General features: G+C 39.0%; 1 protein-coding gene across 3 annotated transcripts in view; it reads left to right on the top strand.

Annotated features, from left to right (window-relative positions):
* Positions 1 to 17,917, top strand: part of CHD6 (chromodomain helicase DNA binding protein 6) — a 2,211,516-nt gene that overhangs the window by 930,200 nt on the left and 1,263,399 nt on the right. The window lies entirely within an intron of this gene.

The following is a 17,917-nucleotide window of genomic DNA, read 5'->3' as shown; positions in this document are numbered from 1 at the left end:
TATATAAAACACACACACACACACACATATATATTCATTCATTTAGCTGTGCAGATTTTGAAGTGCTGCTGTTATTTTTTTTTTTTTTAATTTTCATTTGTTACTTGAACGGGAAACTGGTCCATCAGCCATCTTGGCCATGACCCTGTCCAAAAGGCATATACAACAGTTATGTACAACAGTGTACAGCAGTTATATAGATAGATCAAAATTATTATGTTGACATATAGTTTGCATTTTCTAGATACAAAAGAACACAAGGTTTTAGAGGTTCATTACAGCTTTGATGGACTATTGCTTGCTGTCTCTTTTTACTGTTGCTGGGCTTTTTGGATGTGTTGTTATTGGACTGTTGCTCATGCTTGCAGTTTAGCTGCTTTTGCTGTGTGATTTGTTTTGTCGATGGATATAAAAGTCCTCTGTAGTCTTTGAATAAAGTTATGGTAAAGCACAGCACACATAAATGACAAACATTGCTGTGCAGTTTTGAAGTAGATTACATATAAATGCACGGTAACAGTTGGGATACAAATGTATTTTAGTAAAATTATATTAACGTAAGTAGTACGTTTTGTGTGTGTGTATATATATATATATATATATATATATATATATATATGAAACAAACCAAGAAAATGTTCCGACAAGTTCAGCAACAAACAGGATACATCCAAGACTCTCCGCTCAAGAACTTTTTTAAATTTTATTGATAAATTTAAGTGCGATTACAATGCCGATACACTTTTCGTCGAGAGACTGTGCCAACTTCCTCAGAAATAAACTTTTTCAAACACATTCTCACAGAACCGTTATTTAATACATACAAAATGTTAATTATTCAATCAACCATTTAGGTACTTAAAGGCGAAGCCATACGCTCGCACACTGTAATTTTCATCCGTTCACATCATCGGTTACCTTTATTTAACATTATGCAAAAATTATACCATGTTTAACCCTCTCAGACTTGCGTGAATTTACCTATTACTTCATTGTGCAACCACAGAATACATAAAATATATAAAATAACATATAATGGAATAATAATAATAATAATGGTAATATATGCCAGTTCCTTTTTAAAGCAATTAAATTAATATGTATAAACTTTATATACATTAAGATTAAAGTTAAAGTTAAAATTGATATTTTAGAATTATCCCCCAAACTAGATGTCTAAGAAGCTACGTACCAAAATGTTAGCTTGAATGCGTATAAATGGTAATAATGTTATTATTATTTTATATATCCAAAACGTTCTATAAAGATGTTCGATATCTAATTACTTATTGGATTTTACCCGTTTAACATTAAATACAGTAAATGAATATAGGACACCTTAAAAAGTTAAATAATACATTAAATGCTGTATGCTAAACATCAAATATTGAGTATTAAATATGTACTAAAAATAGGCATACACTCTTACATCCCAAATATCAACATCAACAATAATAAATTTATTTAAAATTAATAAATTTTAAATTTATAAAAATTAATAAATTTTTAAATTTTTAAAAATAAAATTTGGTTCAAGTTTTGAACTGTCGCGACTGGTCAATACATTCAGTCCATCAACATACACAAAAGAATAATAATAAATAAATACAATGCATCCTATACATTTAGAAATTAGAAATTAGTAATTAATAATAATTGTTATTAGCAAACAATCAATTAACTATTAAGATCGTGGGAGCAAAGATTTTCCTAAACAATATGTATATGTAAGACAGAAATGTCTTACTATAACTAAGGCATAATCGTTTCCTTACATTTACATCCATAAATTAGACTTGTACGTGCATGTGTATATACTTATATAATACACATACACGCACAAATTCACACATAAATGCTTCCCAATGTATGGATATGTATGCTAAACACAGGGCTCGAATTTCCCCTCAGGCCTCAATTCCATAGATAGAGGCTTTATATAGTGTTTATTTTGTTTTAATTTTTGTTTTTACCTATAGTTCCTCACCAAGAAACCTCTTATCCCCACCCAGTTTTTTTAAAAATAATAAGTAATAAACAAGAGAATAATATATATATATATATATATATATATATATATATATATATATATATATATATATATAATAAAAAATATATATATACATATATGTAACAATCAGTTAAATTAAGTTTTTACTATTTTTGGTTGTTACCATCTCTTTATTTTACTACTATTCACCTAAATAGATTTTTCAACCTGAGTATACACATGATAGAGGTCATTTTATTAATACCTGGATATTGGCAGGCATTTGCCCTAAGCTGCCATAATAATTCTTTCCTCTCCAATTTCAGAGATCCTGCTCCTCCTCTTTCATCATTCTTTATTTGATCAACTACTCTGAATTTAAATTCATGGCCGGAGTATTCATTTGTATGCCTAGCTAGAGCATTTTCTAGCTTACTTCTACTCATACAATAAATATGCTCATAAATCCTTTCAGCAAGTTTTCTATCTGTTTTCCCGATATAGAAAGCTGGGCAGCTTGTACACTTTGCTAGATATACTACTTGTTTACTATTACAGTTGTACTTTCCATTGGATTTGTATTTCTGTTTGTTAATACTGAAGCCACATCCTTCATCAATGTACCTACAGTACCTACATGCTTTACACTTGTACATGCCTTCCTTTCTATTATTGTTCATTTTGCTTTTAGCTTCCAAAATTTCTTTTAAGTTATTTCCCCGCCTGAATGTAATTTTAGGCTTTTCTGGGAAAATCTCCCTAAAATGTTTATCATTTAACAGGAAATCCCAATTTTTGGTAATTATATTCAGTATTCTATAAGAATCAATATTAAATGTACATACAAAGCTGCAAGTATTAGTCATTTCTTCTTTTGTCCCTACTATTATACCACCTTCATTTGTCTTGCTCAATATTGGGACATAAACCCCTACCTGCCTTTTATGTTGTACTTCCTTGATGATACCTTGTAGGAACTGTGGAGGATAACCCCTTTGACCAAAACAATTATACAATAAGGTGCACTCCTCTTCGAATTCTTCTTCCCTGGTTACCATCCTGGCTGCCCTGACGAGTTGCCCCTTAACTACAGATCTCTTCTGATGCATTGGGTGGCAACTTGAAAAATGTAAATACGTGTTGGAATGTGTCGTCTTTCTATAAATTTTAGAGACGTACCTCCCTTCCACATAATCTTTCCTTAGGTCCACGTCCAGGTAGGCTATTCTATCTTTACTACAACTGGAAGTAAAACTCAAAAAAAGGGTGCTGTTATTAAACATTTTTAATAAACCCTCCAACTCAACTTCATTTCCCTGGAATAAAATAAAAATATCATCAAGGAAGCGTGTATAGAACAAAATGTTATCCTTATAGTCTATGTTATTCAACACAAAGGTTCTTTCCCAGTAGGCCATCACCAGATTAGCCAAACCGGCCCCACATGGTGAACCCATTGCTACTCCCACTTTTTGGTGGTAAATATCTTTATTAAACAGTACATAGTTATATGATAGAACTGTATCTATTAATTCTTCCACCAATTTTATTTCAGTGGTGGGTGCATCTAGTAATCTCAACATATGTGAAACCCATTCGATGCCAATCTGGTGAGGGATAGACGAGTATAACTCCTTTACATCTACCGTAACAAAGGCACTATTAGCATGAAATTCAAGTTTGTTAATAGCTTCAAGGAAAGACCATGAATCTTTGGAGATTTGGCACTCATTCTTGATATATTTTTGTAAAATTTTATCTATGACCTTAGCACATGTGTACGTTATACTGTCCCTTCCATCCACTAGGAGTCTCATTGGTGGATTATTTATACATTTATGGACCTTAGGTATTCCAAAAAGAACCGGAATCCTTGGTTCTGGTTGTTGCAGGTAATTATATAAGCTTCTATCTATTCTTGCTTCTATGTATAATTCTTCTATTAAGGCTGAAACTTTCCTATATGCCCCATACATCTCATTTAGGGAAGCCTTTGCATAAGTATTACTATCTAGAATACCTAACATCCTTGAAGTATAATCATCGATAGACATCACTGCAAGTCCCCCTCCCTTATCCGGTTTCATAATACGAATTGGAGCTTGATTTAGAAACCGTAAGGTGTCCCTTTCTTCCTTACTGATATTATGTTTATGCCTACCCCCATAACCTGGTTGAACTCCAGGTTTCTTTAGGTTACGCATGTCCAGTTCACACACGCTCTCAAAAAGTGCTAAAAGTGGGTGCAATGGTGGGTTATACACACTGGAAACATAAAAATCAGCTTTTTGGTTTTGTTTTTCCCCCATTAAGGCCAACAAATTCAATTTTCTAATAAAAATTTTTAGGTCAATTAGGGTGTTTGCCACATCAAACTGGACGGTAGGGACAAATGAATAGCCTTTTGACAACAGTTCAATTGTTTCCGGACATATAACCATATCCGTATAATTAAAAATCTTAAAGTCAAGGCTGGAATTAACATGTATCTTGCATTGTGGTTCTTCTTCCAAGATATCAGAATTGGCTAAATTTATTGCCACTTTTTCTTTTTGCCCTTCATTGTCCAGTTGTTCTGTGCTCCTGGGTTCGAGGCACGGGCTCGAAAATTTCTTTCATTATAATCTCTTGTCCCCTTGTTTTGCCCTGGGTTATTGGGGGCAACTGCAGTGTTGCTCTTCATTAACCTCTCGCTCCTACGGACAGTATTTAAACCGTCCTGCTGGTTGTTCTCTGTCTGTGTAACTTCATTGTTACTATTAAAATTAGTAAAACCTTCAGTGTTTGGTAACACCCTTTCCCCAAAATCAACATCTTGGTTATTATTATTTAAGCAACCAACATTGTCAGTAAAATTTCCTTTTTGGGAACCTGGTGGTTTTGGGTATGCATTACCTGCCTCATAATCTTTAATATCGCGTTTAATTTTCTTTATTTTAGTGTTGTTCAGTTTTGTTAAGTATTGATCAATACTCGTGAAAATTCGATCATACTCATAGCGATATCTTAGAAACCCAGTGTCTTTCTTTATTGAGGAGTCTAAATCCTCAATTTCGGTTAATAGTTCATCAACCAAACGTTGGTAGTTCATACAAAACAAGTCTAAGAGTTCAAAACCTTGTTTATCAAACAAGGCTATCAAAGCTTTATAAAAAGAAGAGCCTTCAGTGATCCCAGTAGGGAACAGCCACCGTCTCAGCCCTTTTGGAATTATCTTCAGGTTAATGCATTCACGGAAGTATGCTAGTATGCTATCTCCAGTTGCAACTTCCTTACTTTACATAACTTTTCATCGAATACATTTAATTTAGTGATAAGTCCATGCTTACCTTCTGGTTGGCTTCAGTTAAATCAACAGCATGTACGTCGGTAAAAGTAAATGCCCTCCATACCCAAAAGTTCACATTTTTCTCAGTTCGCGTTGTTGTTCCATCCTGCTGATTTATTTTCTCCATTAGTGAACTCGCGGTTGATTCCATCACCATTAACGCTTGTACGGCCACACAGACCCATAGACGTTGTGGGCTCCTCTCTGAAATTAGCCTCCCCAAACCGTAAACCTACATTTTGATTAAAAGGTGCAGTACACGTACTGTTATTTCCATCCAAACATCGCAAGTCCTTTTGTGGTTTTTCTGCCCTTTCGAGCCTCTGTGTTAAGTTGTCCACTTTCTGAGACAACATTTCGATTAGCGCTGTTAAATTTCCATCGCCCCTGTTGGTATTTGCTGTAGAAGCAAGACTTGGTGGCGAGTCTGGATCCATATCCCACAGACAAACAGGAAACAAACCAAGAAAATGTTCCGACAAGTTCAGCAACAAACAGGATGTCTAAGAAGCTACGTACCAAAATGTTAGCTTGAATGCGTATAAATGGTTCTTATTCTTTTGTGTATGTTGATGGACTGAATGTATTGACCAGTCGCGACAGTTCAAAACTTGAACCAAATTTTATTTTTAAAAATTTATTAATTTTTATAAATTTAAAATTTATTAATTTTAAATAAATTTATTATTGTTGATGTTGATATTTGGGATGTAAGAGTGTATGCCTATTTTTAGTACATATTTAATACTCAATATTTGATGTTTAGCATACAGCATTTAATGTATTATTTAACTTTTTAAGGTGTCCTATATTCATTTACTGTATTTAATGTTAAACGGGTAAAATCCAATAAGTAATTAGATATCGAACATCTTGGAACATCTTTATAGAATGTTTTGGATATATAAAATAATAATAACATTATTACCATTTATACGCATTCAAGCTAACGTTTTGGTACGTAGCTTCTTAGACATCTAGTTTGGGGGATAATTCTAAAATATCAATTTTAACTTTAACTTTAATCTTAATGTATATGTAGTTTATACATATTAATTTAATTGCTTTAAAAAGGAACTGGCATATATTACCATTATTATTATTATTATTATTCCATTATGTTATTTTATATATTTTATATATTCTGTGGTTGCACAATGAAGTAATAGGTAAATTCACGCAAGTCTGAGAGGGTTAAACATGGTATAATTTTTGCATAATGTTAAATAAAGGTAACCGATGATGTGAAGGGATGAAAATTAGTGTGGCCTTTAAGTACCTAAATGGTTGATTGAATAATTAACATTTTGTATGTATTAAATAATGGTTCCGTGAGAATGTGTTTGAAAAAGTTTATTTCTGAGGAAGTTGGGACATTCTCTCGACGAAAAGTGTATCGAGATTGTAATCGCACTTAAATTTATCAATACAATTTCAAAAGTTCTTGAGCGGAGAGTCTTGGATGTATCCTGTATATATATATATATATATATATATATATATATATATATATAGAGTCTATATCAGAACAATGAAAGCGCATATGTGCGACTACATAAATGTCGATACATAATACGCAAAACCTGTAAATAGAGAAAACCCACATAATCAGATTTTTTCCTAGTGAAAAAATTCACGTGGCCGTTCGGAAAAAATAAAAATTAAAAACCATTGTCAGGTAGGGGCTTTGCCCCCCACACTCCTAACTAAATATACCAAGTCCGAGTTTGCACTATAGCGAAGGAAAGGGCAACTCCGTGTAGTTGGCCAACTACCTCCTTGCCCTGTGACATATTTATCAAATCGCTTAAATACGGTTCGATGAATGTGTCGCTCTTTACTTGTTTGCTCAAAAGCAGATGTTCATCGTGTTTCACTGTTGTAGTCATTACACTTGGGTTATCTGCCGGCAGGCTACCCGCAGTCGGCACGAGTTCCAAAGTCTTGGTCCGGCGTCTGTTGCTGTCGCCTCTTCCCTGAAGTCAATGCGCCAGGGGGTATAAAAGATGCAACCGACACCATTTTCTTCAGTCTTTCTTGCCGCGCAGTGCCCGAAGCAAAAGCAGTTCGCAAGTGCTGGTCGGCCGACTCCTGAGATTTTCGAAATTGAGTTTCAGAACCGAAGTCTTCAATAAAGCTAAGTACCCCTTTGGGGAAACTTTTTCTTGCTCCAGACTGATGTCAGTAAAAGTTAATAATTGTATTTCTTGTGGGAAGCAAATACCTCATAAGGACTTTCACTCTTACTGTATTCCTTACCTAGGCCCTGGCCACGATGTTATTAGTTGTCGGTTTTGTGCTAGATTCAACAAACGCACTATTAAACGTCGGTTTGATTTTGCTTTACATTATTTTGGCCGTAGGTTTAATTACATAATGCCATCGGAACAACCGACGGCCGGAATATATAAAAAAAACGCAAAGAAAAGGACAGGCATCCGAGGTCCAAAACCGACGACGAAGCCTCTTCTAGGCCAGTCGCCGGTTCTCAGTGAGGCTCTTTCGCAGCCCCTGACACCCGCTACTTCAGAGCCACAGGCCCTAGACTACAGCCATGTGGAGACACCAAGGCCTGTGGAAACTCAAGGTATTGGGCCTATGGAAACTATTCCCTCAGATGGGTCCGGAGCCGCTGAGCAGGCATCGGCTTCTGAGGGTGTTTTCAGACCTTCACAGCTTACAATTAAGCCCACTACAGCAGCCAAGGCAAAGTTAAAAACACCATTAAAGACAAAGAAACAAGTACAGCATTCTACTAACAGTTTGTTTGTTTGTTTGTGTCTTTCGGCTTTTCCTGGTTAGGGGTCGCCACAGCGGAACTCCAGTCCGCTAATGTTTGGTAGTTGAGTTTTACATGCCGAGTTACCAGCCCTGACGCACACCCTTCAAGAAGGTACGCCCATTCACCCACGTCTCCATGCAGAAGACGCTCTAGCTGAGAATCGAACCGGACATCCATGCCAAAGAAACAGATGCTTAAAATGGCTGAAGACCTAATTACTTTAATCAGAGGTTCCCATCCCCCTCCTGACAAAAGGCCTAGGCAAGACACTGACTAGGATTCCTCTGACCAGTTTTCCATTTCCTCTGATTCCTCTTCTGACCAGGGATACTCTCTCCCTCCCTATGAGGACTCTGAGGATTATTCTTTTGGTGAAACCCTGCACACCATGAGGGAGCATTTCCATTGGGAGTGCCAGGATTAGTCAGAATCCAAGAAAAGGCTCAGAGACTTTCTTTTATTGCCCAGCACAGGCCCCTGGCTATTCCCCCTGTGCTGGATATTGTTGTTGATGTTTTTTCTGAATCCAGTCTGAATCCTGATTCTTTACCCCCTGCACCAGTCAAGCCAGACGGGTACTACAGGGTCCCTGACTCTCATAAATTTATTTACAAAAACCCAGCTGCAGATCCAGAAACAATTTCTCAAGGTCCTAAAGGGGTTAAGGCTTCCACTGCTAAAAATCCTGTCCCCTCGGATAGAGATTCCAGAGCTCTGGACAGATGGGGGGAAAAAGTTTACACTTCTGCTACTTTAGCTGTAAGGGCTTTAAATTGCCAGTTTCACATGCTTAAATATCAACAGTATCTCATGTCATTGTTAAAGCAGAAAATGGTTTCAATCTCAAAGTCCTGACAGTAAGGAAATGCAGGATTTATTGCATGCAGCTGAACAAGTGGGAAAGCATACTTTACAATGTGGTTTTGATTCATTAGAGGCTTCTTGAGCCGCAGTTACAGGCTCTGTTATTCGAAGGCATGCTTGGTTGAAAGAACAAAGTTTACCTGACCATGTTAAAGTTAAATTATTGGATGCTCCACTACAGCATGATACTTTGTTTGGTATTAAGGCCGAAGAGGTGTTAAAGAAAATGGAGGATAAAGCAAAATCAATGCAGACAGTAAAGGATTTTTTACAGGTTCAACCACCCAGGTTTAGCAGAAACTGGCCTTCAAAAAACTGGTCCTTTCCAGTGTTAGACAGGCCACAAAGAGGTAGATACAGACGCCCAAGAGGCAGATCTCAGCCCCAAGGCCCCTACAGACCTAAACAATGGGGTGCTTCAGCCCCCAAAGGAGGGGAAGACAAATCGCAACCTTATAGGAAACAGTCCCAATGACTTCCCTCTACAGATGCCAAGCACTTTCCTTTTGGCAGCACCCCTAGGGGGGAAGCTAGCACTTTTCTCAAAAAATTGGCACGTAATCACCCAAGACAAATGGGTACTGGATATTGTTTCTCAAGGTTACAGGTTCCACTTTCACACACTTCCAAAATCAAGAGGTATGCCAGACCTGGCACAAAACCAATGGGCAGAGGCGCAAAAACAAATTGCTGCTCTCATGGACATGGGAGCTATTCAAAGAGTGCCACAGCAAGAACAGGGGCAAGGATTTTACTCAAGACTTTTCTTAGTACCCAGAAAGGACAAAGCCTGGAGACCAATACTGGACCTGTCAATCCTAAATACTTTCCTGGATGTTCCAAAATTCAAAATGTTAACACTACAGCAGCTTCTACCCATGCTGGGCAAGAAGGCTTGGCAAGTTACTTTGGACCTCAAGGAGGCATACCTGCATGTCCCAATCAGACAAACTTGCAGAAGATACCTCAGATTCATAGCAGGCTCAATGCATTACCAATTCTCTGCACTGCCCTTTGGCTTATCTACTGCACTCAGGGTCTTCCCAAAATGCCTGGTGCACTGCCCTTTGGCTTATCTACTGCACCCAGGGTCTTCCCAAAATGCTTGGCACCAGTAATTGCATTTTGCAGACAAAAAGGAATTCAAATATATCCCTACTTGGGCAACTGCCTTATTCAAGCAGAGAGCAAGGAAGTTCTACTAAAGCATCTGGCGTTTGTAAAAAGATTACCAATTTGCCTAGGGTACACAGTAAACAAAAAGAAGTCAAAACTAGTGCCCTCTCAAGAGATAATATTCCTGGGTGCAAGCTTAAATACAACTGCCCAGATGGCTTTTCTCACGCCAGACAAACAAAGGCAACTGATTCAATATTTTCAACTGATGGCAACAAAGACCCATCTCCCTGCAAGAAAAATTCTGCATGCCCTGGGCTTCATGGCATCCTGCATTCTACTAATTCCATATGCAATACTGCATATGAGGAAACTACAATGGTATCTAAAAAAGTGTTTGGACTCAACATTGTCACAGCCTGGAGACAATCATAACTTTAATTCCTTGCCTACAACAGGAGTTACGATGATGGTCACAGGCCTGACACCACAACAAGGGACAGCCTTTCAACTCACCCACAGCCAGGCAGACAATAACAATGGATGCATCGGATTATGCCTGGGGGGCACATATGGCAGGGAAATGTATTCAGGGCACGTGGCCCAAGGAACAAATGCATCTTCACATCAATCAGAAAGAGATGCTAGCAGTACAGAATGCCCTGACAGCTTTCAAGGACCTACTACATCCAGGACAACTACTAATAAAGACGGACAATACCACAGTTATGTGGTACATAAACAAGCAAGGGGGGGCGCACACATATCCCCTATGCAGACAAACCATGACCTTGTGGAACACAGCACTAACCTGTCAGATACATTTGCAGGCACAATTCCTGCCAGGAACAAAAAATACACTGGAAGATGAACTAAGCAGAAATCTCATGGACCCTCACAAATGGAAAGTGAATCCACGGGTGTTCCGCATGATAGCAAGGAAATGGGGATGCCCAGACATAGATCTTTTTGCCTCCCCTCACAATTGCCAACTACAGAAATTCTGGACAAGAACTTATCACTCTCAACATGGAAAGTGGATGCTCTGTCATTCAGCTGGAAAGCTCTGACAGTCTATGCCTTCCCACCAATGCCTCTTCTTACCAAAGTGATCCTAAAAGTCAGACAAGAAAGGCCAAAAATGATCCTGATTGCCCCAGACTGGCCACAACAGCACTGGTACCCAATCCTAAAGAGCTTGTCTCAGGGCCCCACCTTGGCCTTTACCTCAAATTCCTCATCTTCTGACTCCACAAAACAATCAGATTCTGCACAGTCAACTCAGAACCTTAAATCTGGCAGCATGGCAGATAATGTAGCCACTCAGACTGCACCTCTCTCTAAAGCTGTTATGGATGTCATTTTAGAAGCCAGGAGGCCCAGCACTAGGAAATCTTATGCAGAAAAATGGAAGAGATTCTGTGTTTGGAACCAGGCACAAGGGCTCGACCCACTTGTTCCAAATATAACTCAGATTTTACAATACTTAACTGAGATTCTGGACAAAGGCCTATCTTTCTCATCAATTAAAATCCATGCCTCTGCCATTTCAGCTCATTACAATATGGAACCTCCTATTTTTTCACATCCTCTACTAAGACAGTACCTCAGAGGGGCAAAAACATAAGACCCCCAAGGAGAGCAGCAGTACCAAATTGGGATCTCAATTTTGTTTTAGAAAAACTCACACTGCCTCCTTTTGAACCAGCCAGCACAGCTGATATAAAATTCTTATCATGGAAAACTGCTCTGCTCCTAGCAATAACTTCAGCAAGAAGAGTATCAGAGTTACAAGCATTAATGGCTGTGGAACCTTTCATCATTTTTCACCAGGACAGGGTTTCTCTCAGGACAAACCCAACATTCATGCCAAAAGCAGTTTCCAATGTGGCCCTGAACCAAACCATTCATTTACCAATTTTCTACCCAAATCCCCAGAATAAAGGGGAGAGACTTCTGCACGCTTTGGATATACATAGACAGCTACGATTCTACCTGGACAAAACAAAAGCTTTCAGAAAAACTGAGCAACTGTTTGTAGCCTATGCTTCAGGATCACAAGGAAAACCTATCACAAAGCAGACAGTTTCAAAATGGATAGGGCACTGCATCCGCTTCTGTTATGCACAACATGGCAAATCAGTGCCTAAGGTCATTAGGCCACATTCTACCAGAGCAACAGCCACTTCAGCAGCCTTTCTCAGAGGAGTACCAACCAAAGACATTTTAGAAACTGCAACCTGGAGCTCAGTGCACACTTTCACCAAGCACTACCACTTGCCTCTCTACTCTAAATCCAGAGCAGGCTTTGCCACTGCAGTCCTGCAGGGCCTGGTAGCCTCTCCAAATCCTATTTAGACCCAGCCGCCTAACCTCAGCTTTGGGATTCAACCCAAGTGTAATGACTGCAACAGTGAAACATGATGAACATAGTACTGTTGTGTACCTACCATAAATGTAGATGTTCGAGTGTATTCACTGTTGCAGTCCAGGTTACCCACCCATCCACCATCCCCCTTTACTTTGCTGGGACTTCTCTGTACTTCTCAACTCTATGCAACCTGTGTGGTGTATTTGCTTGTAGATGAAGGAAATGTTTATATTAGTTCATGCATGCTTTTTGGCATAATTTTATTTTTCCAGCCTTCCTATCTGGGGGCACCTGACATCTGGGGCAAGAAAAACTGAAGAAAATGGCATCAGTTGCATCTTTTATACCCCTGGTGCACTGACATCAGGGAAGAGGCAACAGCAACCGACGCTGGACCAAGACTTTGGAACTCGGGCCGATTGCGGGTAGCCTGCCGGCGGATAATCCAAGTGTAATGACTGCGACAGTGAATACACTCGAGCATCTACATTTATGGTAGGTACACAGCTGTACTTTTCCTGCTTCTAATATAGACCCTAGAGAGAGAGAGAGTTACTTTTAATCAGGCAATGTAGTACATGGTGTCAGTTTATTATTAACTAACGTATTTGAAACAGTTGCTTTTGCTAATTTCTACCATATGAGATGTTTTACAAAGACTTTTGATACTGATGTAGTTTAGTGAAGGGGAGAATTGTTGATTTACAGAAAAAGTCATTTTGGTTTTGGTGAGATGGCTCTGGTGCATTTGTGCCACTTAATTAGCAACCCATGGCAGCCCTGCAAATGGAGTTGCACAAATGATATAATTTAATGTAATCCTTCTGTTTAAACAAACCTAACTTCTGTATGCTTTAAGTGTTGTACTGCACAAAATAATCTGTTAATCCCTTGTAGTTAACATAACAGTTGAAAGAATTACATTTTTTTGTTATTTGCTACTTTGCACTGCTTATCCGTTCCAGCATTTATTATTCCATTTGCCACACTGGCAAAAATGGAGAAATTGGAAGTGTGGATCACTGAGCATTTTACATGTTTTTGCCTTTGACGTTAATGCTTTTTGCTGTTTCCCTTGTAGTTAATATAACATTTGAAAGAATTACGTTTTTTTTTTATTTACTACATTGCACCGCTTATCCATTCCAGCATTTATTATTCCATTTGCCACACTGGCAAGAATGGAGAAATTGGAAATGTGGATCACTGGTCATTTTACAGGGTTTTTCCTTTGATGTTAATGGTTTTTGCTGTTTTTGTTACCTTTCTTTAAAGGGCTGCATCTCTAACATCTCTTGACGTATGTGTTTAAATAACATTTTAAGCCAGATGAGCAAGTCCCAGCAGTATATATTTGACTTGCTAGTTACTGTGGTGGGAGTCGGTGGCAGAGGTCCTCCATCCCAGGAGGAGTGAGATGGCTTTGGCCTACTGCGCATTTGTCAGTTGGTGAAGTAACAAGAATGCCATCTGAAGAGTGCTTTGGTTTGCCGAGCAGTGTGCTAGCTCTGCAGTGAGGGATTCAGTGTATATTTGTTTTGGGGCACTTAAAAGCAGTGGTCTCAGCATTATATCTGTAGCTGTTTGGATGATGACCTACCATTGGCCAATTCCCAGCTGTTCTACAGCTAAGGAATGAAAGAGTTGATTGGACGGTGGGGTATGGAAAGAAAAAAAGATTCAAGAAAAAAATTAGGCGTAGTGGTTAGAGCTGGAATTTGATACTGTGACCCTTGCTTATAAAATGTCCATAGTTTTTTTTTTGCTATAATATTTAAAAAGGTAGAATTACAGATAAATAATTTTCTTTGAGAAATATTATGTACTGTATTGCTCAACTACAGTTGCATATTTATTGAGATATTCCCACACAGCACAAGGTATAAAACTAAGGAGACAAATGGTATGTAAGCATACTTGTGGTCTCTACCTGAAAGGGTCTTAACTTTTTAGAAAAATCCTCAGGAAAATATCCAATGGCACTCTGCTGTAGACTGCACATACTTTGAGATTTTAGTAATAAAGACACACACACACCTTTGCATTGTGTCTCATTTGTGTCTATATTTGCATGTACTAGCATATTCATGATGTTAGTCTTCAAGGCTATCCCAATCTATCTGATGTCAAGACTCAAGATGAGTCTTATAGAGAAATTTAGGTTTTAGTTTAATGTCCACTGAATACAAATATATTCAGCACGTATAATAAAGTTGTGTGACATGATCGTTATAACAGTAGCTAGGTGAATGCATTCCAACCTTTACAGCACTGGTCTGTTTTCTGGATTACAACCTTTAGGCTGAAATTCTGTATACTGTTAAGATGCATTACCTTATTGGATGGCTAGTTTGCACCCTCTCCCTCAGTGGAGGGAAACTGACTAGGCCACATGGGGAGCTAGTCAGTGTAATGTTGAGGACTCCTCTTTATGGGTCCTGTATTAAGTTCATACTGATGGTACTCAGAGTTTGTAAACCCCCTCCTCCCCAGAAGTACCATTTTTTACCTTTACCCATTGAAGTAAAACAATTAGACTAATGACAGTAATTGGGTAAATTCTCCTTTTATTTTTTCCCTGTTCTCCTAAGTCTTAAAAAAGGATAGATCTTCTAGGACCTAGAAGACCAGCAGAAAGCAGTAAAATGTAATTGTAGAAATTACAGTGTCTGGATGAGACTGTTCTTTAAGCCAAGCATGCCTTTTCATCACTACCCCAATAATTTATCTTGCGGTACATTATAAAATATGTTTGAGTCCTTTAAATTAATAGGAATTGCATTTAGTTGCTTAAAAATGGTATTGCATAAAAGTTCTGTACTTCTATAGGGTAGTAAGCTAAGACATTAGCTTTGTCTGAATTAGCAGCACTAGTTGTTGTGTCTTTCGGCTTATCCCGGTTAGGGGTCGCCACAGCGGAACTCCAGTCCGCTAATGCTTGGTAGTGGATTTTTATGTGCCGAGTTACCAGCCCTGACGCACAAACTTCAACGAAGGCACGCCCATTCACGCATGCCTCCACACAGAAGACGCTCTAACTGAGAATCGAACGCGACAACGTCTTGCTATGAGGCCACAATGCTACCGCAGCACCACTACCGCGATAATTAGCAGCATTAGTAATTCTATAAAACAGTTGTCTATCTTTAGAGAAAGAATCCTGTTTGGCCATTATTTGCAAGAAAGCCCTATCCGTCTGAAGGTGCAGTGTTATTTACAGGAGCATGTCACTACACACATTCAGGCTCAGATATTGAACAATTTATTGCAGTTAAAAGTGGGTGAGGGTGGCTTTATTTTTAAACACCTGTAATAAATCATCAGATTTTAAGCTGCAACATTACTTTGCATGTTTTAATAGAAAAGAAGACCCTGTAATAAGTTTCCATTGTTGTTGTCGTGCAGACAATATATGAGTTTTCTTTTTTTTTAGTTTTCATTTACACCAACATTACATAAATTGCTCAATTCATATGTTCATAGGAGGTTACTAGGATCATGGCCCTAGGACCTTTACAAGCCTAGCCATATACTACTCTAATTAGCGTTAGTTAGATAGTCATTAGCAGATCGATTCTATTCCTGCTTTCCGTAAACCTCAGTCCTCCTTTTTTGAGTATTGTCCTGCATGTATTGATATCCTTCTTATTCATCTGTTGCAGTATTCATTATAAGAGGGAGTTCCCCGCCATAAGTGACACATCATTGGCCAGTATGCAAAAGACTTTTACTACTGTAAGGTGCATGGTAAATTGCATGTAGGCTGTGATTGGACATCGCCCGTTAAAGTGACATGTACACATGCACCATCCTCAGAACTTCTCTACCGCCAGATCCAAATGCCAGATTCCAATGTACGGTCTGACTCCAAAGTCGTTTGTGATTCTTCAGATTTCAGATAAGTGCCCTGTTGGGGAATTTTTTGACTAATTGCTACTGTCTTTGGTTAGAGTTCATGTAATCCAAGAGGGGCAAGTGCCAGTGTGGGCGGCAAATTCCACACAAGGATAGCCATCTCCAGTGCCTCTTCTGCATAGGCCCAAACCATGACCATAAAAACTGCTCTATTTGTCAGGCTTTTATCCCAAAGACCTTAAGGAGTAGATTATCCTCTTTAGCTGTCTACCTAGAGAATCAGCGCTTAAAGCTGCGAGCAAAAAGTGCTATGAAAGGAGTCTCGGAGCCTGATGGCAAGTAAAGTTTGAAGCAGAAGGCCAGAAAGCAAAGGCCTTTACCTTTTGCTGCACCTCTGAAAACAGACATCTCTTGAGGTGGAGGAGGACCCTGGAGACATGACCGGTTCATAGTTCTGATCCACAGGTCGAGCCTGACTTTCAGGCCACATTGGATCCAAGCAGAAGCATGTCCACAGAGGCTGAGTAGGCATCTGTTTCGAATGTCCGAGGAGAACCACGGCTCATGATTTCAGAAGGCCGTAATGGGATTCCTCAGATCCTTGTAAGGGAGGAGGTAGTTTCTGACCTGATAAGAGTGTAGGCCTACGTTGGGGCCTCCTACCGTACATAAGACAGATTTCCATGATAAAAAGAAACAAAAAAACAAACCTGTATCCCCAGTTAAAGAACCTGTTAGTGACTGGCAGCAATTCATTCAGGGCCTGTTGAATGCCCTTATGTTCCTTACGCCTCCCCCAGGCTTTAGAGCTCCTTCTTCCAGTACCGCCTGTCCATTTAAAAGGATTAGGAAAGAGGATTCTTCAGAGGAAGAGACATCCTGGAGTCAGGAATTGCTGGCCTTCTTTTTACAGATCCCCCACACACACTGGATTATGCCTCCCCAGAAGAGGAATCCTTTGAAACAAATTCTCCTATCGAAGACCTTTCCTTTGGGGGGAGACTATTGCTAAAATGAGAGACCGTGTTAAATGGGACAGCACCCAAGTATCGGAAGTACAAAAAAGATAATGTGAGTTACTACAGATGGAATCACCTAGCCCATCTTCCATTCCTCTTGTCTTGCCTGTCTTCCTTGATGCTTTTGCTACAGTTTCACAGGCACCAGATTCCCAGCCACTCACCCTCAAGAAGTCAGACCACTTCTGTAAGCTCCGAGAGGACTGCAAGTTTCCTCTTCAGATGCCCTTTTGGAGACCCTTCTGTTATTTCTATGGTTTCAGAGAAGCCATCAAAGTTACTGCCCTCCACTCCCATCCTACCATCAGATAAGGATAGCAGGATCCTGGATAGACTAGGCAAAAGAATGTACACTTCTGCCCTCTAGCGTTTAGGGCCATAAATTACTATACTCATCTGACCAGATTCACTTTAGAGCTTATGTCACAACTTTTACAGGTAACTGCAGACTTACCTGACTCAGAAAATAAAACCTTGGCTACTTCCTTGCTTAGTGCGTCTTCTCAAGTAGCACGACACTCCATAAAATGCAGCTATGATGCTGCAGAAGCTTCCACCAGAGCAGCTGCCTCTGGATCAGTATTAAGAAGAT

The sequence above is a fragment of the Protopterus annectens genome, chromosome 12.part0 (assembly GCF_019279795.1).
Source record: "Protopterus annectens isolate FY-2018-M chromosome 12.part0, PAN1.0, whole genome shotgun sequence".
Classification (NCBI taxonomy): domain Eukaryota; kingdom Metazoa; phylum Chordata; order Ceratodontiformes; family Protopteridae; genus Protopterus; species Protopterus annectens.
Note: the sequence above shows the minus strand (reverse complement) of the source record. Positions and strands in the feature narration are given on the sequence as shown.